The 26,600-nt window shown below is 44.4% G+C and overlaps 1 protein-coding gene and 1 long non-coding RNA gene across 4 annotated transcripts in view; one reads left to right on the top strand and one right to left on the bottom strand.

The window, feature by feature from the left end:
• The window catches only part of Dab1 (DAB adaptor protein 1), a 1,122,840-nt gene that overhangs the window by 24,983 nt on the left and 1,071,257 nt on the right, over nucleotides 1-26,600 (top strand). The window lies entirely within an intron of this gene.
• Nucleotides 9,437-15,493, bottom strand: LOC148122737 (uncharacterized). Its single transcript, XR_015737548.1, has 3 exons — nucleotides 15,377-15,493; nucleotides 9,836-10,115; nucleotides 9,437-9,507 (listed from the first exon to the last, which is right to left on the bottom strand). It is a non-coding gene; the product is annotated as an uncharacterized LOC148122737 (long non-coding RNA).

The following is a 26,600-nucleotide window of genomic DNA, read 5'->3' as shown; positions in this document are numbered from 1 at the left end:
CACTTGCAAAACTGTGTTATAATTAATATAGTTTCTATGCAATTACTCGGGTTTGGGCAGTTGGAAAACGAATGCGCACACTCCATTCATTTACCACAATCCCCCGCCCCCCCCCGAAAAAAACACCCAAAACCGAAACAATCCAAAATTCAACAAACTGGTAACATGACATGTGAAATCTTTTTAAAAATATTTTTTGACTGAAAAGTGCACAGTGAAGGAAAAGTATGTTGTATCCTTTGTCATTCCTCTCGCCCTAGAGACATCAGTATGGCATCTCTTACATGCCATGCTGAAGTAGACCTGAGCAAACTCCAGCATCTTCCTAGCAGAAGAAATCTAGGCACAGAAGGGGTCAGAAGCCATGTTGCTGGTACTGGTAGAACCTGGTACAAGCCAGGGAGGGTGGCCCAATGGGCCCCAAACAACCTGGACTTAGCCAGAGCCTGGCTCCACCCTCCCCATAGCACCTCAGCCCTTCCAGCCTCCATTGTTTGGAATTTGTGTTCATTAAGTTTTCCTTTTTAAGTCTCCAAATAGGCTAATGAGTCAAGTCTTGCCCATGTTTAAAGGCTTTCGTGATATCAACCGAGATGCTCGTTCATTGGGGACCCCATGGCTCACAGAACGTGCCGTGACATTTTTCAGAGCCATGATTTCCCTAGAAGGTCTTGGCAAGATCGGCTCTGTTGACGTGTCCTCCATGTTGACGCCACTATTGGGTACTTGGAGCTGCAGTGAGTTGCCAGTCACCCAGATATCAGAGGGCGCTGCTGTTTATCTTCTTAACTCACGGGACTTTCACCCCCAAATCCTTGCCCAAAAAGTGCTGCTGTTTTAATGAGGCGGAGCAGACAGAGGCTTTTCCCACCGGCACTTCCTCCTCGTGGCTGCTTGTTCAGCGCAGCCTGTGTTCTGAGCCTGTATGCTGGGAACTTAACGTGAGTTATCTTCAGGACTCACAGGCTTCCGTGGGGGTAGATGTGAAGCCCAGCCCCCGAGGACCAAAGGAACTGCTCAAGGTCATATCTTATTCTCGGAAAGACGAGGACTTGGGCTTGTCTCATCTGATTGCAGATTCCAGGCTCATTCTCTCAGACCCCACTGGAAAGCCAACAGGAATCCCAACCATCTTCGAATAGCCCTGAGAGGCAATGGCTTCTGCAGTGGATTAGAGACATTTCTCACTCTGGGAATGCAAGGGGTGGGAGGGGCAGGCCGGCCAAGAGAACGGGCCAGGGAAGTAATTCTTCTTTCAGAGAAAACGCCTGTATTTGGATTCTTTTTTACACATCCAACCCGACAGCAAATTGGTTTGCTGAAGATGTAGGTCGTGCTCTGGGCCCGGCATCTGGACGCCTCATATTGTACACTATATTACCGGGGTAATATCGCAGTCTTTATTAGCACCAGCAGGATTTGGGATTCCCATGGGGACTGTTCTTTGCTGTCGGATGTATGAGGCCATTTAATCTCCTTTATCAGATCTGATGCTGACTCCCCACCCCCACCTCCTCTTACAGACCAATAAAGAGACTCTTTCAGATTCATTGGTCTGAGAACCAGCTTCTAAATACCTCCCCCCTCCCCCAACGCGACTAACTCCTGTGTCTAATAAGCAAACAAACCAAGGAGGTGCCAAATGCTTTGAAAACCTGTGCAACCAAGGAGCAGTTTTTCTCAGGAAATTTATAATTGGGGGGCCATTCTCCATAGGCAAACTGGAGGGAGAAAGAAAAGGATGCTGTTGGTGCTTAGCTTGCTCTGGTTTCTTCCAGGTGCTGTGGATTTGGGAAACAGGGTTGGAGTTCTTTCACCAAAAACGTGATTATACCTTTGGTTTTAGTTGGAAGAAAAAGCAAGAAGAACCTTAGGCAGAAGGAAAATTTCCCCATTAGGCACAAGTATATGCTTGACCAATGTGGAGGCCATTTTGACAGAACCAAATAAAACACCCAGGGCTCAGATATATCTCTGAAATCTCAGCTGTGTGCTTTCCCCCCGTGCTCTGAGTTATTTGTCCATGAATGTAGTATGAACTATTTGGGGATTTGAACTTGAGGACCTGGGATTTAGAGATGGCCTTGCCTTTAGAGACATCACAGTCTCAGGATGCAGAGACACTCACGACCATTATTCACCAATGTGGTGGGAGCAGTGAGGCCTGAAGCAGGTGCTTGAGCAAGTTGAGGATGCAGAGCAGGTATCTGGGAGAAGATGCCTGAGCTGACTGCATCCTTGGGTTGTTCCCTCACCTCTGAACCATGCTGTCCTTAGTTGTAAAATGGGGACCGTCATACCTACTTAGAAGGGCTGTTTTGGGTCCTCCTTGTATGAAACACTCATGATGATGCTGTGCTTGTTTTCCCTGTGATGGTGTCATGGCATGTAGCATGCAGTTTGCTAAAAACCATCCGCCCGTTCTTTATTTGTGGGATCATTATGAACAGAACATCTGATGGAAAAATGAAGAAAAATTAAGAAAAAATACAAAATCTGTATCGGAAAAAAATGGAGTTGTGTGTGTCTGTGTGTTGTATGTATAGTATATAAAATATTTATATACTATATTGTTAAGTAACTATTGCTTAAGTAACTATTATTATTTAAAAAGAGATAAAGGTCTAAATATTAATGTGTGCAGGTTTCTATTTGCATAGGAAAATTCAAGAGAATGTTGAAGGAAGATCTGGAACGCACACATTAGACTCAAGGCTCGATCGCTTCGGCTCTGTGACTTTGGGGAAGTTTTATATGGCTCTGAGTTTAGACCTCCTTTTCTGCCAGGAAGGCATAAATAAGAATCAACTAAGATAGACACACAGGAGGAACCTTGCCCATAGTAAAGAGTGGTAATCTGGAAGGAGTTTGCTGTGATATCACTGTCTCATGACTAACAGGTGGAGATGACATAGGGAGTCAGCACTGCAGAATTGGGAAGGCTCTGAAATGCCCAGCAGGTTGCTGGCTGCACAAGTTCCATACTTTACTCGGTGAGTGACTGCTTGCAGGACCTGATTTTCAGCAACATTTCTCAACCTTCATGAGAGAAGAGGGCAGGTAGCAATTACTCAGGGACATATATATCTATATCTTTATATCTATCTATCTATCTATCTATCCATCCATCCATCCATCCATCCATCTATCTATCTATCTATCTGCACACAACCTATTCCATTCTTCTCTTTACTCCAAGGAACACCAAAATCTATAGGGAGAATTGGTGGTTGCATTTATAGGAAGCTAATAACCACTTCCATCATTAACATTTTGTTTCACCATTATAGAATATAGGAAATCCTACTGCATGATGCCCCCAAAGCTCTACCCATTGTCCTCACTGTTTTATATGGTTTCCCCTCTGCATAAAGGGTTGTTCCAATGTCATTACCAATTAGCAAGCAGATCTGGATGTTTCATTTCTGCTTCTCTGTGTATCGAATATCCTGTATCTTAGATCAGGGACACTTGCCTAAGCAATCCGGGCATTGATAGCTCTGTTGAAGCTGAAGTTCCCAGAAGACTATGGGACCACTGGCGGTTGTCACCATCCTTAGCATGGACCTGATGATGAGACATTGCATGTACACACCTTTCTATGGGGCATAAAGCATCCTTTTACACACCACGCCAGTGACTCTTCACCTGAAACTGTCAGGGAAGTTCTCGGTGTTCTCATTACACAGATGGAGCAAGGAGGTCCCAGGAGGGAAGGGTTCATTCTTTTGGCCACAGAATTAGCAAGGGCCAGAATCACTACTCCTCTGGTGTACAGGCTCCCTAGGCACATGTGCTGGGGATGAATGAGCCTTGTCCTGGAGGTCTTGGCATTGTCAGGGTATGTGACATGGTTCACTTGCAAGGATGAACTAGTGAGTGCTCTTTCAGAAAACAAAGCTTGCTCAGAAGTTGAGATCATTTTACAAACTGACATCAAGAATCTGTTGACAACTCCATTTCTTTCAGTGCAGACTTTGAATCTTTTTTTTTTTTTGCCATCATTTGGGTCAGATGTTCAGTTTTAAATGGATCTCACAAGCCACGGCAGGTAGATAATTTCCAGCAATATCCAAATTATTCCACCATGCCTGGGAAGAATCAGCACATCAGTATTAATTTGATTTGTGTTTCCCCTTCAGGCTGAAGTTCAGTGGGATTGTATGAAAACGGTAAAAGCCCATGCATGTATGTACACACATGTGAGCATTTGTATGGGTGTGTAATTTTTTTTTAAGAAGACTCAACCAGATCTCACCAATGCATATGAGAGAGAAAACCAAAGGTGTCTATAAAGGTTTCTGGACTTATAAAAGAAAGAATTTATTTCTACAGCCTTCCATGTAGGTTGGTCAATAATTACAAGGTTAATGCTAAATGCTTGCTCTTGCTTTACATTGGTAACATACTCACACGTAACAAGTCTGCACCACGGAGGACTCACCTTGTGCTGGCACTTGCTGGAACCCTTTTTATATCTTATTTTTTAATGTATCTTTTTCTCTATGGGAATTATCATTATCTTCTTCATTGTCATTATAAAATGTCATTATATTTTAAATTGGAGACCTTGCTTTAATAGCCCAAGTTTGAACCCTAAGACACGTATGATGAAAAAGAGAACTGACCCCTGCAAGATGTCTTCTGACCTCCACACATGTACAGTGGCACAAATATCTTCATATGTGTACCTATATAGAAAGTAAGTAAATGCAGGTAATATAATTATAATGAGAAAAAGTCTTTAAACTGTCAGGCCATAGTCATGTTGGACTTCTATTAGAATCACCCCAAGTGTGTCAGCACACTCCAGCTTGAATCCCAGCACACCCATGAAATCAGGCTCTCTGGGTTATCAGTCATTAAGGACATGGTTTTCAGCCTTCAGGGATTCTCATGCACAGCCAAGATGGCGAGCACCCTCTGGATCGCTGCCAGTCCTCCTCCAGTGACCCCAGACAATTCTCACTCCTCGTCTGACTGAGGGATGAGGGAATGTCCGCAAGCCTGGAGGCAGCTGATTCATTTCTGGGCTACTCTGAATAGACTAGAATAGTCTGACCAAGTAACAAGCAAGAGCCAGCCCTTCTTATGGGCCAGGCAACGGTACTGGTGCTATCTCATTTTATCTTTAGAAGATAAATAAAAAAAATGCTCTTGGTTTAAAGTTGAGGGACTCAAGACCCCCTGGTTCCTCCATTCAAGAGCTATTCACAGAGAGATCCTGACTTTCTGAATGAGAGTCTTCTGTGTAGTGCATGACACCCGTAAACTAGGCAGGCACAGCTTCACAGAAAACTTTCTCTAGCCAAGAAAGTCATTAAAAATCAAACTGGGACAAAAAGAACATTGGGCAGGATTGAGGTCCCATCCCCAGCACCAGGGAAGGCAGATACCTTTACCTTGTTGCTGTAGTAACCTGTGGGATGCTGGGCTCCTCACGGCTGAATCATCTTCAACCCCAGCTCTGACCTAGGTTCATAGGAGTTTCAGAATCTACATGTCAACATGTAAGGCAGCCTATGCACTCATGCTCACCCTAATTTCAGCAGCCGGACCCTGCTCCAGTGGCATTCAGTCCTGGCTCTGCCCAATTCTGCTCCTCTGTGTCAGGGCTCTCCTTTCGTCCTCTGAAGTGGAGACCAGCCAGCCTAGAGGCAAGGGTAGTGTCTTTTATTCCTATGTCCCTGACATCTTAGCAGCACAACCAAAGTCATACATTACATATTTATCATACATATTAAAACAAGCGCTACATACACTTATGTGATATTAGATGCGTCTCACAGTTATGAAATTTAAGCATACTGAGTTGTTAAAGAAAGGAGTCACAAGTGTGAAATAAATGTGTGGTGAATGGCTGAAAAGCTGAGTCACATGACCTCAGAATTCTGCTAAAATACTACAACTTATTATCTCCTTTCATCCACTCAGTTATTCAAGTAGTAGCAGATGCCAAATACCAGGCCCACTGTTAGTCACTGCAGGGAATGCACATAAAGTCCTTAAAATTGCCTGCCATATAGTAAGCAAACTAAAAATCATGTTTTAAAAAAAGAGAAGTAGGTTAAATGAGTTGTCATCTCCGCAAGCACTGTAGGAGGCGTGTGCCTTAACTTTCTCATCTCTAAATGAAAAGAATGAGGCTCCACATTCCATGGGATGCTAGAGGGTAAATGAAATTAGATCAGGCAAGTTTCTTTCACACCTTCTCATACACAGCATGGCCTCTAACTTGCTTGATGAGGTAAGGTAGGGGAAGCCACTATGGAGACGGACTAAAGGTCTAAAAATAAGCCGGGTAGGCAAAGGATGTCCTCTCTGCTCGCATATCTTCCTTCCTGAAGGTGTCATGTCTGCTGGCCTTGTCATCGAAGTTGGGGCATGCCAGGATCCATCACTCACCCCTGAAAGATGGTATGCTCCAAGGCTCTGCTCCCTTGTTACCTCCTGCCTGCAAAAGGACAACATGGAAGGAGTGCAGCCTCTGAGGTCAAGTGTACCTGAGATCACATCTCGACCCTCTGTCATGAGTTGGCCAGGCTGTTCTCTCTCTCTCTCTCTCTGTCTCTCTCTCTCTCTCTCTGTCTCTCTCTCTCTCTCTCTCTCTCTCTGTCTGTCTGTCTCTCTCTCTCTCTCTCCCTCCCTCTTTCTGTCTGTCTGTCTTGTAACATGCAGATAAGAACACCTGGGGATATTTTGAGAATTAATGCATAGGATGTCATGAGATGCTTACTCTATCACATATATTTAGAAAAACTCTTCTCAAAATATAAGTGCCAGATCAGTTCTGGGAGTTCAAGGAGTTGCTATTTGAAGCAAACCTAACTGTATGCAGCAGGAAGGAAAAGCAAGAGCTTTTGTGAGGCTTTAAAAGCATCATTGTTTCTTCTATTTCTTTCTATCAGCTATTGAGATCCTCTCATAGTGTCTACCTGGGGAATGCATAGTGATCTGTGCCTGTCTTTTGGATTGGTTGGTTTGTAATCATTATAATCCACGTATCTGTCCATCTCCCCATCTACTCACCCACCTAGCTCTTCACTTCTCCAATTCACAGAAACGGCAGCAGACTCTTGTTCCTAGTTTGTTCCATGAGGAATAGTGCAGGCACTAAATTATAGAACGACATCCACTAAAAGGAGTCTCTGCCTGTACCAGAATCTCTTGCGGAATGTGGTGTCCCATGCCAGCCTACAGAATTAGGTAGCCAGTTACTCATGAAGCTCCATTTAAAATCCATACTTCCATAGTTATTATGTTACCAGTTTGAGAACTTGGACTGGATCATGGAGCATTTTCAGTGTCTTTCTATGATATTGATGTTATGGATAGCAGATGTCAGAAGAGTCACGAAGAGTAACTGAAGTACTGATGGAGCTGTAGAATTTGGCTTATGAGTTAGTAATCTATAGCCATTTGCAAACCCTCAATCACATCCTTCCTAACAGAGTACAAAATTGGTTGAGGACTGATGGGTTTCTGGACAGGAGGACAATGATATCATGAAAGGAAACAGATAGCAAATACTGAAACATATAGTCATACGTCTCTTGGAAATACCACAAAAAGAATACTCAGGGAGTAGGCCAGAGGCTGATGAGCTGGGAGCCTCATTGACTATGATAGATGTAAAAGACCTTCTTGAAGGGCACGTATTTGATTTTGGGAGATCAGTTACAAGAATAAACCAACCTTTTAAGTGTTTTGGTGAAGAACTTTTAGTAAATGAAATAGCAAAAGTAGATAATATAGTTGAAGTGTAAGGGAGTAATAAGAAGCATAGGATAGTTAAAGTCTATAGACCCGGAAAAGACAGAGTGTCAGGGACGTCAGCCTGGACGCTAGAAGGCATCCAGTTTTAAGTCAAAGACACCACAGGGTCAATTTCTACAGGTGTGTTTGGAGGAGTGAGAGAACGGCTCTCTAAGTGACGTCATCACTCTGGCTTCTCTGACCAAGACATTGTGAACGGGCTCCTCCTGAGCCCTGATTCTCTGGGAGGAGCCCTCAGGCCTGACTCAGTCCTAGTGACTGGATTGACTGGATTTTCCCCCCTTATTCCAGCTGCAGGTGAAAATGCCATAGCCACAAGGACCTGTGGTCCCAAGTAGTTACTTTGAATTTGCTCACCAGGAAATGGTAATCTTTTGGAAAAATAATTAGTTTATTAGTTCTTTCAGAGTTTTACACAGGGGCACCATTTTCACTCTGTGCTCCTACACACACACACACACACACACACACAATACACACACATATATACATGCATACATACATACTATTCTATGTGTTCTTAACTACATGTTACAAGAAAAGGAGGTTGAGAAAGGATAACAGCCTGTCCAAGTGACAGAAACCAGCTGTGATCTCATCTCAGACCTGTTGAGTCCTGTAATGTTAGTCAAAGGCTTAGCCTTGCTCCAACATTAAACATGATCTCAGTTTTAAAAGTCACAACAACGTTAGTTCTACAAGCCTCTCCCATCAGAAAAATATATCGTGATCAAGAGAGGAATGGGAATTAGCCTATGTCCTTATCATTGCCAACAAAAGCCAATACCATCTCTCAATGTTATCTGCAACTACTGTGTTGCATAATTCAGTGGTGAGCACACTTCAGCATGTGCCCCAGCAGAGTTCTGAAGGAAGACGGCCTTGATGGAAAGAAACGGCAAGCGGCTCAGAGAGGAGGGGATGAGGGTGTCGGCAGAAGGGAGAAGCAAGCAGAAGGCTGAGCCATCAGGAATGAAATTGCTGAATGGGGAGAAGAGGTGTCAAAGCTGTGATTTGGTGAATGGAAAGGGCTAGAGATAAAATATAGACACCTCCAACAGCTCAGCCAAGTTAACAGGTTTTACCAAACCTTTCCCCATACAACCTCCCTGTGTGGGGTAAGTCGTCCGGAGCCAGACAGTGATTTACCCCATTCCTTATATCAAATCTGACTCCTAGATACAGCCAGACCACTGCAGGCTATTCCCAGCATCGGACTTGTAGTTTGGATGTAATTAACCCCTATAAGCTAAGAGGGGGTGGCACTATTAGGAGGCATGGTTTTGTTGGAGTAGGTATGGCCTTGTTTGTGACGCGCTTCCCGACCAGCAGGAAAGGACAATCACAAAATCAAGAATCCTTCTCAATCACAATTTATTAGAGCTCCTTGCTTGAAAGGGGGAATGGGGAACAGGGATGACGAGAGAGAGAGAGAGAAATCCAAAGACAGCCGCTTTTCTAGGGTGAGAGGCTCGAATGCTGATTGGTTGATGCCATTCTACTAGGACCCAAGGCCATGGGACAGGTCAGGAGACCGAGTCTCTTGAGATGCAAAATAAGGCTCCAAGCACACCGGCCTAAGGCGGCAACATCAAAGGATATGTATACCTCCAGGCTGAAGGACTGCTGGCACTATCTGGCCAAGGTGACATCCAGGCGGCTCCCTACAGCTCCTCCTTTTATTGTCTTTAAGAGCAATAAGGCAAAACTATTTTCCAATCTGGTCCCCACCTCATGATGTGTGGACTGATTAAAGAAAAGAAAAGCAAGACACACCCTTCCCGTGCAATGGGACAACTACTTCCCTGGGAGTGCTAGGGCTGTGTCTGCACACCCTCCGCCTATGCATACCTTCCTCTGTGCCATGGGACTGTCTGGTCCCTAGAGGGTGCAAAGGCTATGCATGGCTAATTGCCTGTGAGCTCTTTTGAGGCTGAGAGCCAAACCTGGGGTGAGGATACACATTCCAAGACTGCCAAGGCCTGTGCCACAAAGACCTTGTCCCTCCTCACTTGGGCTAGCAGGTAGCACACCAATCAAAGACATACAGCACTTCCACCTAGACACAGCATGCCAAGGATATCTCTGCTCCCACCCATCCCCAAGGAGGGAGAAAGGCAGAATAGAGTCAGTCAGAAAATTGTTAAGAGATAAGAGGTTGCACAGGGTGCTGCTCAAGGTGATAACGTGAAACAGTTGCTCTTGACACCGCCCAGGGTGTCATCTCTGCTGTCTCCGCACGAATCTTCCACAGCAGGACACTCAGCATCCACTGGATCATCTTTCTTCTTTATTTCTCTTGTCAGTCTCGTTGGCACCCAGATTGGATCTTCACGATTCTGAGGGAAAATGCAAATTGCTCCCCTGGATCTGGTAATTACCTGATCCGGTCCACACCATTTATTAATCAATACATCCTTCCACATGACCAAATCTCGCTCTGTAGAGCTTTCAAACAGGGCATGCCTGTCTGCTGCTGTTTTTCCAGCAATATTTTGGATTAAAAAATTAAGTGTAAAGAGTGCAAGAGAAATCCTTTCTCTGGGGGAAGCTGCTACAGCTATTCCCCCTTTTTGCTTTCGCAAAATTTCCTTTAAATTTCTATTTGCTCTTTCTACGATACCCTGGCTTTGAGGATTGTATGGTAGGCCAGTGGTATGTTCAACTTGTAATTGCTTGCAAAAGGCTTTAAAGCCCTGTGAGGCATATGCTGGGCCATTGTCGGTTTTTAAACGACTTGGCTTTCCCCAAGCTGCCCAGGCCTCTAAGCAATGCATTTTTACATGAGTTACCTTTTCCCCTGCCAGTGGGGTGGCATGAATTATTCCAGAGCATGTGTCCACCGACACATGAACATACTTTTGTCTGCCAAACTCCGATATGTGAGTCACATCCATTTGCCAGAGTGAGTTTGGCTTTAACCCCCTGGGATTTACCCCCAATATGTGGGGGATGTAACATGGTCACGCAGGAGGGACAGGCTTTTACTATCCTCCTGGCATTTTCCCTAGAGATCTTAAACTTTAAGCGAAGTGTATTCGCTGGAACATGATAAAGCTGATGGAAATCTCTAGCTAGCTGGAGTGAATCTGTAGCCACAAGGGCGAGTGCTCGAGTAGCACCATCAGCTTGAGCATTGGCCTCTGCCATAGGTCCTGGCAAGAGAGAATGGGCTCGAATATGAGCAACATAAAAGGGATTTTCTCTTTTTAAAATATGTTTTTGTATTTGTAAAAGAATATTAGACACTGTACTTGAGCTGCGAATTGAGGCTGCAACCTCAAGAGAGGCCACAGCATTGACCACATATTGTGAATCTGAAATTAAATTAAATGGCTCGAGAAATCTCTGAAACACCTCCAAAACCACCAAGCACTCAGTGACTTGGGGGGAATCAGGCCGAAATTGAAAGACCACAGGTTTAGCATTTCCTGCCACCAGAGCCCCTTTTCCGGTCTTTGAGCCATCTGTATAGATAGTTAAGGCTCCTTCTAATGGGTGGGGTGAGGTAATCCTGGGAAAATACACCAAATTTTTCTCCACAAAATTTATTAAGGGGTGCCTTGGCACATGATTGTCAATAACATTAGGGAATGCACAAAGCAGGATAGCCCAGCCATCTACTGTGGCTGTCAAAACTTCTACCTGTTCCCTCGTATAGGGAATTATCAACTTGTCAGGCATTCTCGCAAAGTGGGCTAAGCAAAGCTTTATTCCCATTAATGCTTGGCCAGCCACCAATTCTGGATAATATTGAACAGATCTTGCTCCTATGGAATTTCCATGCATCCACCAGAGGGGTCCATCTTGCCATAACACTCCAGTGGGATAATTTTTTGTTTTGAGAATGCATAGCAAAATTGGTAAGGATGGATTCACTCGCTGTAATTGAGCTGTAGTAATAGCAGATTCTACCCTCTTAAGGGTCTGCATTGCAGCCGGGGTCATGGCTCTAGGTGAACAGATATCAGGATTGCCTTCTAAGATGGAAAACAGAGGCAAGAGCTCAGATCGAGGTATATTTAGATATCCTCTAATCCAATTTATATCTCCCAGCAACTGCTGGAAATCATTAAGAGTTTTAAGGTGATGGGTGCGAATAAGCACTTTCTGAGGCCTGATGCTTTCAGGGGTGATTATAGTCCCCAAAAATTTCACCATGGAAGATGTTTGTACTTTATTTGAGGCTAAGTGGAGTCCTTGCTCCTCCAAAAGGGATGTAACCTTTTGGAAAACTTCCTTTAGGGTCTCCTGATGTGGGGCAGATAATAATAAGTCATCCATGTAGTGAACAATTTTTACCGTAGGAAATTGTCTCCTAACAGGACTCAATGCTGCATCTACATATAACTGACATATGAGGGCGCTATTGGCCATTCCCTGAGGCAAAGTTTTCCATTGAAACCGAGCATTGGGTTGCTCATTGTTAACAGATGGAAGAGTAAATGCAAACCTTTCCCGGTCCTGAGGGCACACGGGAATTGAAAAGAAACAGTCCTTGATGTCCAAGGAAATTACAGGCCAATTCTTTGGTATTGCTGAAAGCAATGGAAGACCCTGCTGGGCTGGGCCCATGACCTGCATCTGAGCATTGACTGCCCTAAGGTCATGCAGTAACCTCCAACCTCCAGAAGCCTTTTTAATCACAAAAATAGGCGTATTCCAACGCGATACAGAATGTTCTAAATGTCCTAGTTCTAACTGTTCTTGTACTAATTGTCTTGCAGCTTCCAGCTTTTCCAAGGAAAGGGGCCACTGAGGGACCCATACCGGCTTATCTACTAGCCAAGGGATGGGCATTGTCTTTTGTGTGGAAGCTACAGCTTCAGTGGCCCCTATGAAAAACCCAAGCCTTTTCTATCTAACTTGGAGACAGTCTCAATAGGATTCTGTCTACCTTGGAGACATTTACCAAGTCCCTTATTGGGAACATAGCCCTGACGTGCCATCATTGGCTTACTGGTATCAGAATAATCATTTGTAAGTCTCAATCTCATTTGAGACTGCACATCCCTGCCCCATAGGTTGATGGGCAAATCAACCACAAAAGGCTGAAAAGTCCCTCTCTGATCTTCTGTTCTCCAGACTAACTCCTTAGCACTTATATGCGGTGTTTGTGCATACCCCAGCCCTTGAAGGGACTGGGAGGCCTGTTGTAAGGGCCAGCGTTTTGGCCATGCTTGGGATCTGATGATACTTTTATCTGCTCCAGTATCCACCAGGCCTGAAAAAATCTTTCCTTCTATTTCTAAATTTAAAATTGGTCGCTGATCAAGCTCCAAGGATAAACAAGCCAAATCTACTCCCATGGGAGCAAGGCTTTTGTCCTTTAAGACAAGCCCCTCTGCTGGAAACTTATTACGCCCTAAAGGCAGAACTAAGAGTTGAGCTATTCTGTCTCCTGGGGCGATGGAAACTACCCCGTATGGAGAATGGCAAAGAATTTTAATGCAGCCTTCATAAGCAGGGTCTATGACTCCAGGATGGACTATCAGGCCTTTCATAATTGAGGATGAATGTCCCAAGACTATGCCAACATTATCTTTTTCTAATGGCCCAAACACGTCAGTTTCTATGACCTGAACTCCCATATCCTGAGTTAATAGCAGTTTGGAGGTGGCACAGAGGTCCAGCCCTCCGGAGCCTTTGGCTGCCCTTCTTGTTGGGACGATGGAGTCATCTCGGGGACTGCCATCGTGTTCTGAATTGCCCCAAATATTTTTGGGCCCTGGGTGCATGGGCCCCTCAATCCGTTTTTTGACAATGACTGAATAGGCATAGGAATAAGTTGTCCATTTATATCTCTAACTGATCTGCACTCATTAGCCCAATGTTTCCCTTTCTTGCATCTGGGACAAATGTCTGGCTGCCTCTGCGATGTTGCAGCTGAGAGCCCTGAAGAATCTGAGGCATTATGACTATTGGGACATTGTTTTTTGAAATGCCCCAACTGTCCACATTTAAAGCATGCCTTTCCCTTATCTCCTCTGACACCTCTGGCAGCAGCAAGCACAGCAGCCGCCAGCCCTGCATTGGTTAGAGGCCCCCCAACTTCACGGCAGGCTTTGATCCAGGCTTCTAATCCCTTTCCCTTTACTGGACCTATTGCTCTTTGACATTCCTTGGTGCTCTGCTCAAATATTATTTGCTGGACAAAAGGCAATGAAATATCTAAATTCCCAAACATTCTTTCAGCTGCCTCTGTCATTCTAGCCACATAATCAGAGAATGGCTCTGCAGCACCTTGAATAATCTTGGTTAAGTTACCAGCTGTTTCACCTTTATTAGGGAGTGATTTCCATGCTCTATAATGAATCTCACTAACCTGCCTATAAACCTCCCAAGGATAATGATTCTGATTTCCAGCAAATGCCCCCTGTCCAAGAAGCATATCAGCCGTCCACTCTGGGTGGCCACTTTGTATGTTAATGCGCTCTTGGGTCTGAGCCTTGTCCTGGACTATAGATTTAAAATCCAGGAACTGCCCTGCTGGAAGAGCTGCTCTTGCAATCTCCTGCCAGTCTGTAGGAGTCAGCGCTGTTGTAACAATCCTTCTCAATAATGTGATTGTATAACTGGCATTTGCTCCATAATTTCTCGCAGCTTCAACCAAATCCTTCAGCTGTCTGTATGGGATTGGTTCATACCACCTATTGTAATTCTGTGGCTCCTCAAAAACAGGAAAGGCAGCAGCCAGTTGCGACCAAGTTTGCCTTCCTATGAAGCTGTGACCTTCTGTAGCTACCTGCTGGTACATGGGTGGAGGGGCGGATGGGGGGAGGGCAGCAGGAACTGGCGCCTCGTCTCTTCTGCCCTTTGTAGTAAACACATCAACATCGCCCCGCCTCCGGCTACCTTGCTGCTCTTTCTCGGATTTAGCAGCCGTTCCCTCTAGTTGTTCTTCCTCCTCTGATAAATCTAAATCTACAAATTCTTTCACTACTAAAGCTATGGGGCTTCTCTTCCCCTTTTCTCCTTTTTTTATTTCCGGATCCTTATCTTTTAATTTTTCCTTTTTCTTTCTAGGCCTACACTCTTGTTCCTCCTTCTGATCTGATTCTGAAAAGCTGTCCTGATGTTTCTGTAATGCCTTGCGACCCTGTTTTAATATCTCTATATTACGTTCTTCCTTCAAGCAGTCCCGCACCATCCTCCAAAAAGGAAGTGTGCCTCTCCCAATATTACCTTCTGCTTGTTCCAAATCCCTGCCTAGCTTATTCCAAGATGGCAAAGTTAGGTCACCTGAAGCTGCAAACCAAGGTGAGACATCAACAATGTCTTTTACGATGTTAGCGACAGTGCTAGAAGAGATCTTTAAATCACGCTGTCGCAAAAGTGCCTGGATTGAGCGATAAATCTCCCTGGGGTTCGAGCTGGCTCCATAAGAATTGCCCATGGTGCGCACTTACCCCCTGGGCTAAAGAAAAAAACCTCCTTTTTACTTACAAGGAAGTCCTTTTAGAAAAATGCCGCTTGATCTACTGCGGACTTATTTTTACTTTTGACTAGAGCTGCAGTCACAGCAGCAACAAAGGCACTCACCACCTGGTTAATCACAGCGCAACCCAAAGCAACATAGAAGAAGGAATGCAAACATTACCACTCTGGACCAGCCTTAGCAATCAGCATACATCTGGAGGATTTCCTGACGTCAGTCACAGCTCTTTGCGTTGAGTTCTGAATTCTGCTCCCTCCTTGGCTTGTTCAAATCCGGCGTCCCGGGTTTCGGCACCAAAATGTGACGCGCTTCCCGACCAGCAGGAAAGGACAATCACAAAATCAAGAATCCTTCTCAATCACAATTTATTAGAGCTCCTTGCTTGAAAGGGGGAATGGGGAACAGGGATGACGAGAGAGAGAGAGAGAAATCCAAAGACAGCCGCTTTTCTAGGGTGAGAGGCTCGAATGCTGATTGGTTGATGCCATTCTACTAGGACCCAAGGCCATGGGACAGGTCAGGAGACCGAGTCTCTTGAGATGCAAAATAAGGCTCCGAGCACACCGGCCTAAGGCGGCAACATCAAAGGATATGTATACCTCCAGGCTGAAGGACTGCTGGCACTATCTGGCCAAGGCGACATCCAGGCGGCTCCCTACACTTGTTGGAGGAAGTGTGTCTCTGTGGGGGCAGGTTTTGAGGTCTCCTATGCTCAAGCTATGCCTTGTTTAGACCACTTCCTGTTGTCTGTTGGTCAACTTGTAGGACTCTCAGCTCCTTCTCCAGTACCATATCTGCCTGCATGCCACCACGTGCTTGGCATGGTGATAATGGACTAAACCTCTGAAAATGTAAGCCACCCCAATTAAATGTCTTCCCTTTATAAGAGTTGTTGTGGTCATGGTGGTTTTTTATAGCAACAGAAACCCTAACAAAGACAAGACCTTTATCTGGATGAAGACTCTGATCTTAAGGACACAGCCCCAGAAGGATTTGGGATGTCTTCATAGTTTTCTGTCACATAATTCCAAAGCAGCATCATTGTGGGAGAATGATTTCCCCACAATTGAGTTGAAAACCTAAACACCCAGCAGCTAGCTGATAAGGTTAATAAACTAAAACTTTTCAACAGCCGGCTGGTGTGTGCTCCAATGAACTGCAATGGAGAAACCTAAACACCATCCCAGGGCTGTGTCCCCAGCTCAGCTTCTCTGTCCCCACCACCCCAGCATTATGTGTTGCCTTCATGATGAGGTTTTCCTCTGAATCTTGGAACGGAGCAGCTCAAAGAAATACACACCTCGATCATTGACTCCTCCATTAAGTCAATATAAGTCGATATAAACTGGGGTAGGTTTAAGTTTCCACTCACTGACCACATTTGTCTTAATTTCAGGGAACTCTAAGTCTAGGGGAGATGAGGTTTCCATAACCTGTGGTGTGCCAAATTAGGAAGGCTTACACAGTCCACAAAGAAAACAGATTTGCTGTAGATTGGATTGCTTGAGGCTTGTCCATGTTGCAGAGGTTAAATCCCTGAGCCTTGCAGTCTGCCTCCACGGATTCAAATTGTGCCTCTCCTATCAACTGTGTGGTCTTTGATATGTATCCTTTCTTGAGACTCACTTAAGTCTTCTGTGAAATGGGGATAACTGCGCCAACAACCCAGGATCATTTTTATATTCTCGTGAGCTATAAACAAGTGAATGCGTGCCGTGCACACAAAGCAGAACTTGGTACCTAGTGGATGCTCGGTGTGTTCTTCTCTGGTTCTGCAATGTGCCGCTGCTGAAAGAGCCTTCTGCTGGAACGGAGGGATGAAGCAGTGGTTCATTAACAGCCAGCCCAGGGAGAATACACTCCACAGGAAGCTGCAGGGTCATTAAGCACCAATGGTGGTAACAAGGCTATTAATTTCCCAGGGTTTCCTACATTGAGCCACACAGTGAGGTGATGCTTAACCCAGCAGGAGGGAGAGGGGTTTGGAGTGGGATCTGGGGAACAGGGGATCACAGCTGTTTTGTAAGGTTGTAAGTTCCTGAGAGGTAAAAGGCAGGCAGAATGGTGTACTGTTTGCCCAGCTGCCTTTCTGCCTGCATGTTGGCTCACCCCCCAAGGACGGAGCATCTGAAAATAATTTCTGTGTTTGTTGTGGGCAGTGAGGTGTAGAGCAGAGAGAGTGTTGGCTTCGGCACCTTAACCTGCCTTTGAATCCTGCTGTCACCAACAGGAGCTGTGACACCAGGGACATTTGTTTCATTTCTCACTGCCTACATCTCCTTACCAAAAATAAATAAAAAAAAGTCATGATTTTTGTGAGGCCAGAATTCAAAACCCCAGGGACAGTGTCTTGAGAGTACTGCTTAAACCATGAAGTCTCGGGCAATGAAAAGCATCATCTTCCTCTGGTTATGCCAATTTAAGATTGGGTCTCCCTGACTTAGAGGCTTTAATTTCCCTGACGTAGGGGCTCTAATTCTCTCCTCTGACATTCGTTTTCTCAGAACGTGTAGATGGATGAGTTACTTCTGGCAATCGTCAAACGCTCAGATGTTGGCTAAAATCCATTCCAAATCTCACACCGCAAAGAGCAGGTGCACTGTGCTCCACAGAGTAAATTATTTCATTAGACTGGATTTCCAAATGTGAGAAATCAATATGATTTCCGAGGAAATTTCTAGAAGCACCGAGTAGACCTACATATCACCATATTGATTTCAATGGAATGTCTGAAATAATTTTAGCTCTGATTTTTTAAGCAACTAGGACAAAAAGGGAGTTTCTGGAAGTTACTTGGCTGGATGTGCCAGGAAGCAGAAATGTTCCTTTTAGGACAAATCTTGAGTATGTTTTCCAAAGGATGCAGATTTTGGATAACTCACTGTGGCTTGTGAGGCCTTGGGAGACCATTCCTGGTCTCTTTAACTGGTCTTTCTGTCCAAGGCTTCCCCAGGTTTCTCCATCTTACCACGAAAAGTACCTTAGGGTCATTGCCATTCTGATTCCCTCTACTGCTGGCACTAACCCCAAGCTGTCAGCTTCCTGTTGCTTAAACCCTCAGGGCACCTTTCCTCAGAGAGCCTACCTCAGCGTGTGACTTCGCGCTTGGTGGCTGCCTATTTTCTCTCTTAACTTTATAGAAACTCTCAGAGTGAGTTTCTTTTCGTTACTCTTGCCAGCAAGTCCACACAACTTGTACAGGATCCATCACATAACAGATACCAGAAAACAACTGGAAGAAAAACCCTATCTGAACCAGGGACTGTACGCATATTCCATAACAATACAGCTTTCACGAGCCCTTTGGACCAGAGGGGCCCAGTATGTTGCTCCTCTCTGCTGGCAGTGGGAAGGATTTGATTGTGGGTTACAATGGACATTTCCATGCTGAGTGAAGACCCCTGATTAGGATGGATGCTCAGCAGGTAGCTTTTCCTGATAACCACTTTTTTTTTTTTCTGGAGGAGTGTGCAAACTATTTCTTAGCACCTACAAACTGCCCCATGGTAATAAGGCTTTTGGATCCCCTTCCCCCATTTCTCACGTTGTCCTATATTCCTAGCGTGAGAATGTGCTCATGGCTCATGTGTGTGCGCTACTGGTTGTGGTTTCTGGGCCTGGCTGCTGGTCTCTCCTGCTTGGGCTGCCTTTCTCAGGCGAGAACATGTGCGGGGTGAGATCCAGAGCTCCAGCCTTGGAGTTGAGCCGATACAGATCCTAATCTTTCTGTAACTTAACTGCTTGATCTTAGACAACTGACAGTTGTCACAGTTTCACTCTTGAGATAACGTCCATCCACCTCACCGAGCCACTGTAGGTGTTAAAATTGGAACATGAGTATTGTTTTGAGTGGCACATAGTGCTTATTAAACGGTAGGGGTGTCTTCTTAGCAGGACTCAGGTCAAAGGTTACTTGAAATCTTCTTCAGGCTGAAGAGGGTTTTCTCATGGACCTCGGTTCTGTTATCATCTTTTCCATCATGCTCCAACTGTCTGCAGTTCCTCCTGCAGTAATCTTAAAGACATAATTCAATTAATCCCCAAATTTCTTCTTGGCCCTGAACATAGTGTCAGGTATACTAATAGCTAGGTGACTCTCAATGAATGGAAACATGAATTAATCCTAAAGCAGGTAGAAAACCACATTCAATGTAAGAAGGAAAATTGGACTAGGCATTTTGATTGGCTACTTAATTTTCTCATGGCTTGCCTATGTGCTAATGGAACATATTTAGCCTCTTGGCTGAAAGATCTGGGTGAGGTTGACATTCCTGGTCTTTTAAGAGAACATTAAGCAAAGACTACATGGCGGTATCACTCCTCTCTCTTCAGTATTTGCATAGGAAAACAGCTACTTAGCACATTTACCAATGACTTTTTAGGAGGTAGGTGTTTTCCCCCAACTTTCTGTTAGCCTCAGGTTCTCAGCATGTGAGACGACAATGTTTTCGCTTCAGATTTGCAAGTGCGGTTGTGTTAGTTCGCAAATCACTTTGTCACATGGGGAATGTTCTACAACAAAGGCAATTAATTGCTTTCTCCCATGGAAATGTTTTGAAACGGAAGGGGAAGGGAGCCCTTATCTCACTGGATTCTGATCGGCTGTTACTGCTAGCGCTTCAGACTAGATTTCCTCCTTACTTTTTGCCAAACCCAAACTCCCACTCGACCTTGCCTCAGGCTGAAGCACTATGACTTTCACTCTTAACTGGCACGGCTGTCTTGGTATCCAAGCTGATCTCTTAGGACACCCAGAATGTTCCTCTCCACTTCCTGAAAAACTCTACTTAACTCTCTTGATGCATCTCGCGTGTGACTTCGTTAGGTTCAAGCTTTGATGCCAAGAAAGGAACACCACAGTCAATGAGACTGAAGAGATTGTGGGGAGCCATGAGCATATAAAGTCATACCTTATTCAACCAGGTAGACGTCTGCCACACAGACTGCCAGGTAGGTGGATGTTAGGAGGCCAGTGGGCACATATCAGTGCAGAAGGGTCCCACACAGGCAGGCACAGGCACATGTTGGCACACATGCTGCACAGAGATAAGACACAGGCCAACAGACAGACACACACAGGCAGACAGCCAAAGGATAAAGGCTAAATGACTTCGCCTCTGAACTTAAAGTCAGACTAAATATTAAAATTCACACAAAGTGGCATTTTCCCAGAAACAGTCATATAACATATGACATCACTGTTTACTTTTGGGTTTCTCGGACATCTGGTCTCAGACCTTTGGTCCAGCATCAGGCATCTTGACCTATGTCAGATAGTCACATCAGTTTCATGTTGTCTAAACATAAGCTGGTCCTTACAGACTTCTGTCCCCACACACCTGGTCTGGCAAGGCTTCTCTGAGCGGCCTAACCTCGTTTGGGTCTTATTATCTTCTCCTCAAGTTCTGGCCTTTGCTTTGATGGTGTGTGTGTGTGTGTGTGTGTGTGTGTGTGCAAAATTAGAGGGGCATAAGAAAAGTAGTTTTGGAATTCAACAGTCCAGTTTGTGATCTTGGGCAAGTTACTAATCTGTGATGATTTATCTATTAGTTTCTTCCACAAAATGATGCGCCTTTATAAATCTGGTGTAAGCAATAGCAACAACAACAGTAAAGTTGTTAAAGCATGTCACACATGGCTTGACCTATCAGAATCCTGTGCAGGCTGGACACGTTAGAACTGGTGATGCTGCTGTAGCTGATAGAACTACAGCTGCCCATACCAACACCTACATGCTCACTAAAATAATACATTCAGGAATTCACCTCTCCTAAATGCTGGTTGCCCAGCACTAAGGGGATTATTGAAATGTAAAAAAGAGTCATTGGCCATGTTCACCCCTGTCATTGGATGAGAAGTGACATAAGGACCTTGAACCTCAATTATTTATATGCTTAGTCCTAAGTGCATTTTTATGTAAAAATGCTTTGCTTTAATTTTATTCATTTTGTTAGCGTCATGCGCACGGATATCAGTGCACATGGGCCTTAAGCCAGAAATTTGTCTACTGTAATTTTATCACATTCCGTTGGTCAATAAAGGATAATTCCAATCCAGGTTGAAAGAGAAAAGTACTGCTGCATATGTTCTTAAAAAAATTGCATACCAAAGTTCATAACTATATGGATGAGAGAAAAGACTGGGAACATTTTTTCAATCTCTCACAGGTCAATGCACATTCAAATTTAAAGCAAGCACTGTAAGCCACATGCCTGTTACATGTTTGGAAATGTACTCCTTACCGTTTTTAAAGCAGCAAGAGCCAGACAGTCTGCTGCCTGTGCATTTAGGGACTAAGTGAGGTACGTGTGTGATGTTTGCGGGTAATTACAGTGCAGGTTTAAGGTGGTGGTGACATGTCCTTGCTGAGAAGGTGCATCTTCAAATGATGGATCTTCAAAGCGTCTCCAAAACTCTGAAGGGCTAGTGGTGGTCATTTGAAGAAAGCATCAGAAGTTGGCATCCTAAATGAGTATGAACCTGGCACTGACTAACCAGTTTCCTGCTGAGTATAGGGCAGGTTGGGTCTGCTCTGCCCTCTAGGAGGAGGTGGCATCCGAGACGGTTCCTGGGCAAGGGGGATGGGGCTGTTCAGGCTGCGTGCCATCTTAATGCTTACGTGTGATTTTCATCAACCTGTGTCCAGTAGGTTTTGCTGGTGCGTTCTTCATTAAATTAAAGAATTCTGGTGATGGGCTATCATATGGTTTGCGTCAGTCACTGGTGAGAAAAAAAATAAAAGCACTAGCCTAAGGAGGGGCCATTTAGTTTGGCATCTTTTTTTTTTTTTTTTAAGTCCAATGGCTTAAACAGCTGAATTAATTAAAATCTACTTTAGGGCCACTTTATGCACTTAACTAGACAAAAAGAATCTCAAGGCCTCAAGGGACTCTGGGCCGGAGGGGTTCTGAGAGCAGCAGTTTCAAAAACATGTTGGAAAGTCACACCCTTGCAGAGGAGTCCTCGAGTCTGACGTGGGCTGTGGAGAAAAGCCAGGTCATAAGCTACGGAGTGAGGAGGCCTTGGAGGGAATTAGATGCATCAAACCAAAGAAGCCTTCACAGAACACAGCAGCGTATTATTGCACCAGGGTTATAATAGAAGAAAGGATTGCCTGGAGGTAGGTTGACTAGAGACAGTCATTCCCAGGCTGACCCCTGTCCATGGCTGTGGATTCAGGAGGCTGCTGGGCTGCAAAGCTGGGAGCCTGGGATGGGGGATGGATAAGTTCCTGAGTTATGATGCCTGTGGTGGGATGGGCCAATCTCACTGGCTGCTTTGACTACCATATACTTGTCAGTAAGAGGATAATGCTGTTATGTAGCACCTAGTTGCTGATATTATCCTAGTGATCTTAGCATCCTATCGTTTACAGGATTGGTTGGTGGATTGTTTAGGTGGGATTGCAACACAGAGGAAATGGTTTTCCTTCACCTTTGCTGGGTCTAGAGGCACTTCCTGGGGGTAGGTATAGCAAGTGTTACACCTCACTCATATCCATTAATATGAAGTCCGCTGGCTGTACTTACCTACAAACACAGGCAACTACAAAAGAGATTCGGTGAATGAACAGCCTGCCTTCTTTGTGTGTTGGTCAGAACAAATCAGAAGCAAATTATTATTATTATTACTATTATTATTTTATTAGAGAGTGCACGCATATGCCATAGTGCACATAAGGAGGTCAGAGGAACATTTTCAGGATTTGGTTCTTTCCTTGCACCACAGGTACACATCTGGGTCATTTCCCAGGGATCCCATGCTTATCCATGGAGGTCATCTGTGTTTTCTAGCCCTGGGATTGCCTTCCTGTGCTATTACATCTCATTTCTCCATTCCCCAGGTACATAATCCACATGCAGATATATATGCATGCAAACCATTTACATTTTATCTTTATGCCTAGAGCAAGAGGCTATGTTGTGCGGCAGCCATAGGTGACAATCATACACCGTATATTCAAACAACATAGAAGAAATGGTCTTAAATGTTTTCACCATAAACATTTATTGTCTGGGAAGATAGACACGTTTTATATGTGCATATGTCTGTTTAACTGTATTTGTGTTTTGAAAAAGGATCTCATGATCTTTGCCAGGCTAATCTTAAACTCATCTGTTCAATCAATCCTACTCCCTCAGCTTCTAGACCAGTGGTTCTCAACCTTCCTAATGCTGTAACCATTTAATACAGTTCCTTATGTTGTGGTGACCCCAACCATTAAATTATTTTTTTTTGCTATTTCATAACTGTAATTTTACTGCTGCTATGAATTGTAATGTAAATATATGATATGCAGGATATCTGGTATGTGACCTGTGCGAAAGGGTTATTTGACACCTAAGGGGTCACTACTCTAGACTATATATGTAGTCAACATTATATTATCCAACTTTTATGTTTTGTACATCATAAATAAATTTGAAAATTAAAACCAAATAAGGAACTTTGTGCCATAAGGTAGTAGAATACTGGACCTAATTAATTAATTTCTGAATTCTGGCATTTGATACTGAGATAAATGTTTACTCAAAGAAATTTGAATTTGAGGCCTTTTATCCTCTGAGCCACCAACAAATACATTGATTCTAGATGCATGCCAGTTCTTTGTGCTGGGGGATGTTGATATTCCTCCTGAATCAACCCCTACATGGCCAAGCCGTGTCTTTTCCAAAGTAGTATTAGAAATGTATGTGTGTGTATACATATATGTTCACATGTTAATATGGGTGTTGGTGGGTATACAGATGCAGACAGGTACATGTTTTCATGTGTGTGTTTGTGTGTACATATATGTGCATATGTTAATGTAGGTGTTGGTGGATACACATATGCAGACATGTGTGTGCCTTCATATGTGTGTGTGTGTACATGCATGTGCATTAGTTAATATGGGTGTTGTTGACTACACAAATACAGGCAAGCGTGTCTTCATGGGAAGGCCAGAGATTGATATCAGGTATCTTTGCCAGTCACTCTCCATTTCATTTTCCAGCCCAGGCTCTCTTACTTCATCTGGAGCTCACCTGTTCACCTGGGTTGGCTGGCCAGTGAGTTTTAGAGATCTGTCTGTCTGTCTTCCCACACTGAGATAAGGACTTGCGTCACTCTGCTTGTTTGTATGGGGAATCTGAACTCAGGTCCTGGCGCCTGCACGGCAAACTCTCTACCAACTGAACCATCTGCCTAACATCCTTATCTTCCTGTCTTAACTTGGATCCAGGTTTTATTCTCAATTCTAGCTCCTGGGGCCCATGCATCTGCGGAAAGTCTCAAATGGCAGTAGTTCAAACCTGGCACTAGTAATAAACTTAGCATTTCCTGCTGACCAGCTAGTGCAGTCACTGTGGCGGCCAAGCCATCCGTCTTTAGGCAGAACAAGCGCTCAACTGTGCTCAGATTCCTATTATTTCCATGCCCTCTGACCTTAATGTGCAATATTTAGTCATTTGTTCAATAAGCATTCCGAAGTCCTACTGCACACTGAGTTTGAGGTTCGGGTCAAGATTTACAAAGCTGAAGAAGACAGATGCCTGTACAGATCCTGGAAGACGTGGTGGACACTTCATCCATCATTTTAGACTGAACCAGATATGCAAAGAGACCATTGCCATGTGGTGTGATCGATGTGATAGATCTCTGCAGGGCTGTCAAAATGTCACCTTTGGGTCAACAGCATCAATGACAGCAGAACTGGCTGAACATTTGGAGCTGCAGGTGCCGCCTGTTGAATCAGGGACTCTGGTAGGATGCAGGCAGGCAATCTGTGTTTTAACAAGCCCTCCAGTGGTTTGAGGCCCCCTCATATTTCAGAACCACTGTGACAGCAGAATAGGAGATTTTCAGGCAAAAGAGAGAGGAGCCTATGTTTTTGAGGGCATATTATGTATGCCTGTGGAGAACTGTGTGTCTGGGAGGGGAAACTCAGGAAGCTTCCCTGCATTGTGTCAGTTCAGAGTTGACTTAAAAGAACAGTACAAACATTGGCTGTGGCTTGGATTGACGCAGACCCATCCGATTATCACTGAAAATAATGAAGGACCCAGGCATTTCTGATGCCAAGTCACAATGGGTAAAGTGTTTTCAATATGAGCAGGTCTTGATTAAAGAAAATCATTACTAATTTATTATCACAGAATGGAGGGTGATGAAAGCAATTTTGGCATGGCAGAACAGGCTGCCTTTTATCACAGCTTCACCTGGAGGTTCCTTAAACAGGGCCATCTCTCTTTGCTTTTTCTCCATCATCATTTTAAATGCTTGAGATTGGGATCTTCCTGACTTGAGTTTCACCGATTAGGTATCCAAGACCCCACATCCTTCTCTGTGCAGAGGGGTCCACAAATGTTTCCCAGCTTGATTTTTCCAGATGTTCTATGATGGGTTTGTCCCAACACTTTGCTTTTGGCCCACATGCCACGGACGGAGCCGTGGGTTAAGTGATTATGAGTGGAAATGGTTGAACTGAGCGCATCACGTTTTGTTGCTGCAGATACATGATCCACCCACGGAGAGTGACTTGGAGAGATAGGTGCTGCACATTGTCCCTGAGGGTCCCCACAGTCGAAATTACACATATCGACCGAGAAGTCCAATTGAGCAGGTGATTTTTATTGTTATAGAATAACACATGGCATAGTCAGCATGCACAAATGATAGCAATTCCTGATGTTTCTAGTGCTTGCTCTTTAAGAGAACACATCCACATCTATTAGCCCATCTGAGCCTAACAAGCTTGGAAATTTGAAATTGGCAGATATCATTATAATCTTTATTTCCTGGGCATAAGAATCTATTGTAAGAACAAAAGGGATGTTGTTTCTGTTGGGCTGGACTGTGGAGACTAAACCAATCACTGACCAGAACACCTTCAGTGACAGCGGAACTGAGCAGCACCTCCTGATGGGAGGATGCCGAAGATGTTGCCCCCCTTGGATCGACTGCAGTGACCATAGCTCTTCTCAGATTGAAGCTGTGGCTGTATGTGGAAAACGGGTAGGGAGGTGCTCAGGTAAAGGCAATTATTTCTAACAGTGGGGGAGCCATTTGATCCATAATGGATGATAAATATATGGCAACGTGATAAGGCCTTGAATCGGAGTTAAGTACTGTCATCTCAGCTCTACGCTGTGTTTTTCCTTAAAACTGACATTTCAGAAAGCATTTTCTGTATGCACACTTTATTTCAGGCTCTTCCATTTATCAGTTTGTTTCTCAGAGCCATGCTGTGATGTTGGAGGAACTGTCCTTCTCATTCCATAGTGGGGCAAACTGAGGCACAGAAGAGGAGAGGAGCTTGGTATGAGTGAATGGTACAAGCACAGCTCAGGATGGTGCCCCAGACACTGTGGGCTCTGTCCACACTCTCTCCTTCCAGGTGAGTCTC

Source organism: Myodes glareolus, chromosome 3 (assembly GCF_982192425.1).
Source record: "Myodes glareolus chromosome 3, mMyoGla1.1, whole genome shotgun sequence".
Taxonomy (NCBI): Eukaryota; Metazoa; Chordata; class Mammalia; order Rodentia; family Cricetidae; genus Myodes; species Myodes glareolus.
Note: the sequence above shows the minus strand (reverse complement) of the source record. Positions and strands in the feature narration are given on the sequence as shown.